Raw genomic sequence first — 3866 nt, 5'->3', positions numbered from 1 at the left:
GCGTATTTAACCAGTAATTTGTTTATGTTCGGCAACCGGAATAACAACTTTCTACAAAGAAAAAAAAAAAAAAAAACGAATGGAATAATAGAGAACAAATGAGGGAGTGGGGTACAACACCATTTCCTTGTCAAGTTCATTCATCTCCGCAATTCTAATGCCCTAACCCGGGACTCCTTTGCGCTGCACGAGCTTGGAAACTAATGAGTTTGATCTCATATTTGAATCAGCTATGTAAAAAGTGATTGAAACACAGTGATAGTGACTGCATCCAACTCTTTCAACATTCGGACCACTGATGGTGTTTGTTTCACGGTTTTTTTGTGTGCAGTTGCTTTCCTTAACCTCAAACGCCTTGGTGGATTGCCTTCACATCCGACGCAAGGTGTTCCCTTTGTTTGTAAAGAAGTAGCCACATAAATACGTCGAGTAGCTTTTGAGACAACGAAAGACTTGCTGTTGATGATGAGTTGATTTTCTGAAGCCTTTTTTCTACACAGATGCTCATGAAAGTCTGCAACAAGTCAACAACCTTGCATCAATAAAATGCTGCTCATCATGCTCACGATGAGTGTTTGATGATGGTGCTTGATAACAAATTATAAGAGAAGCTGATACGTAATAGCAAAGACAGGGTCATTGACACTTGCAATCGTTGTCCAATATGTTATTATGATTGGATTACAGACACCGAGACTTTATATACAAGATGAATCAATTTGTGAGTTGATATGCTGGAGTGGGAAGAGATCTCTCATAAACATGTCCCAGCAAACATCAAGTCTGAATCAAAATCATGTTACCTCTTGCTGGTGACTGAAGTGAATGAGATTCCTTTGACACCCTCCTTAACCAACAGTATAAATTAAGCATCTGTAGAAGTAAGCAAAGAACTTTCAATCTCCAAAATACAAAAGAAAAAGAAGAAAAGAAACGGCTTACAGCACCCGCTCTAACAACTTCCACCACAACGGCCATCACTCAACAAGTAAACCCCACTATGGACTGCTTCAGCTAGCCTCTTCTGTAAGCCAATGACCCTCCGGTCAATGGCTTCTCCTGCTCATATCAAATTCCTCTGTTTCATCCCAAATTGAACTTAGAACTCTGTCCTTCACAAGATTAGTAGACATTCCAATTCCTCCCCAGGCATGTACATAAAAGAAAAATTGCCATGCTGTTGATCAAAGTTCGTAAACCAAAAATTTCCAAAGCTCAACTCGGGTGGCACAGGTTGAAGAATTTTGAATCTTGGGACATTAAATGACCAACAGTGTCACTGTCTTAACCGAGACTCTATCCTTTTGAGGAAAAAACAGACACATTGATACACACATTGTCTTTGTAGCTGAATAATCATATACTTCCCAAGTCATGATCTATGGACAAGCACCCAGAAAGAAAGAAAGAAAGAAAGAAAGAAAAAGACACAGACATGCTGGAATTACTAAGCTCTCCAAGAACATGTGTAAAATTATACAAACAAATAAGGAAAAGGGGAACTGATAATCATGCAGTAAAACCAGATATCATAGATAATACAATTCACAGTTCACCAAGAAAATAATAGTAACAAAAATTCTAGACTGCCACAAGGACCCTCGATAATATCTCGAAGCAATACAGTAAACATACTACAGTAGATAGCTACCAACAGATTCGGGGTCAGGAAGAGTGGATGGAGTGGTATGAAATTCGAAGATGCGAATAGGCATGAATTGGAGGGTGAAGCAATTTTCTTGTCCTTGTCCAGCTTAGTCATATCAACTTCAAACTGAAATGGTATGGCAACCCCCAATGTCTTATGAGACCCGAGCTCCAATTCGTCTCCTCCTTACATCATCACAGGGGGCTCCAATTCGGGGACAACAATGCAGGCTTTCCGACCTCCTATGTGGACAAAATCACAGCCAGTTGCTTCACCCAATTCCATAAGGCAACCGCGGCAGCTTCAAATCACCAATCCGTGTGATAGACTCTTGGTTTTCACACAATGACATGACATAAACTCCTAAACACCAACGATCGTGACTATAGGCAAACACTATCTTCTTGTCAGGTTCCGGCAGGTCCAGGACCAAAGACACACCAGCAAATGGAAAAGGGCCGCCTTGACACATAGTAGGGACTAGTCTCCATTCTCTATCCGGGTGCGCGACGTCAAAACAGAACACAGGACATTGTTCATGGGACACAAACATCTTGGTGCCGGTAAATGCATAAGAGAAGGGAGCGTATTCGAAATATTCAGAGAGAGGTTGGAAAAATGGGGGCTGTGGCAGAGCAGACCAAGTTCCCATTTTGGGATCAAACACCTCAAACGAGGGAGGGTTGCCAACCAGATAATACGAAAGAGCGTACAATTTGCCCCCAAGCTCCACCATCATAGGGCCCAATTTGGCACCTTGTAAAGTGGCATCAAGCTTCCTGATTGAAGGACGAGGTTGCTTATTGGGGTCAGTTTCAAAGGCATAAACATTTCTATGCCAAACAGCTGAGGGAAGCATATGTGCTCCAATCCCATAAGGGATGTTGGGTCTCAACCCGCCGGCTAGAAGAATTTGGGAGCCCATAACACCGGAACCTACACTTCCGGGGAGATGGTCCCCGGCCTTAAAACCCACTTGCCGTAATCTCGATGGCTTCTCGGACGACAACAAATCGGACAATCTGACGGCGCGGATTACATAAGCAACGCAATCTCCGCTCTGTTCAAGGTAACATAGGTAAAGTGACTTGTTTGCTTCCTCCTCATCTAACTCCAACTTCAACTTGTTCGATGTCTTCCTCACCTTCCGCCGATGCCGACGCTCGTCCTGATGCCGGTGCCGACGCTCGTCCCGCTGCCGGTGCCGACGCTCGTCCCGATGCCTTTCTTCGACGCGGTGGCTGGTGGCTAGGGTTCGAGATCTTTTGGGGGACATGTTTGGGTTTGATGATGGGTTCGTGTTTCGGTTTTGTCTTTGGTTTCAGTTTGATAAAGACACGACTTCATTTTTATAATGGCTTCCACTAATACAAAGCTCAAACGGACTCGGCTTTCTAATGTCGGTCTGGAATGGGAACACCATTTTGGGCCTGGAGATTTAAACCAAAACCCGGCTCAATTCCACGGCCTCGAGCTTATGATTTGCCTGTGGACAAAATCCTGAATTATGTTCATGTTTAAGGTAAATATATTTTGTCTTTCTGTTATGTGTTTTGCCTTAATACACGTAAGATTGATTAATTTGTTTCCTTATTAGAATAGATAGAAGCCCTTCTAATACGGACTCTTAAGTTGAGGACTTTTTGGCGTATCCCACTTTTCGATCTTATATCCACATCTTGACTGTTCAGTTTATAGGTATTTATGAGTAGATCATTTCTGCCAATTTTCAGCCATATTGAAAATCGTTAAGACATTCAAAAGTGTGATTTACCAATTATGAACTTGAACGGTTCATGTTTGACAGATTTGGTTCGTCCATTAATTTGATCTAGTTTGTTCTTAACGATCACCGATTTGGCTGAAAATTTGTATGGTTGATCTACACATATAGACCTAAAAACTGAACGGATGAGATGCCAAGATGTGATAAAAAAAATAGGTCTTTTAAAACCATAAACCGAAAAGTCATCAACTAGTCCTTAACTTAAAGGTCCTCACTAGAAGGGCTCTCTATAATAGATTACAATATTGATAAGATTTTTCTAAATACTTCGGGGAGACTCTACGTAATGTCTATAAAATAGGCATTTCATCAATGAATGAGTTAAACCATTATTGTCTTTATATTTTCTCCTACAACACGTTATCATGTATTTTGCTCTAACCCGATTTTGATAATGAAACCTTAAAAAAAAAAACTATGGAACCTTCTTAA

Source organism: Fragaria vesca, linkage group LG4 (assembly GCF_000184155.1).
Source record: "Fragaria vesca subsp. vesca linkage group LG4, FraVesHawaii_1.0, whole genome shotgun sequence".
Lineage (NCBI taxonomy): Eukaryota > Viridiplantae > Streptophyta > Magnoliopsida > Rosales > Rosaceae > Fragaria > Fragaria vesca.
This window is presented reverse-complemented; position numbering follows the sequence as displayed.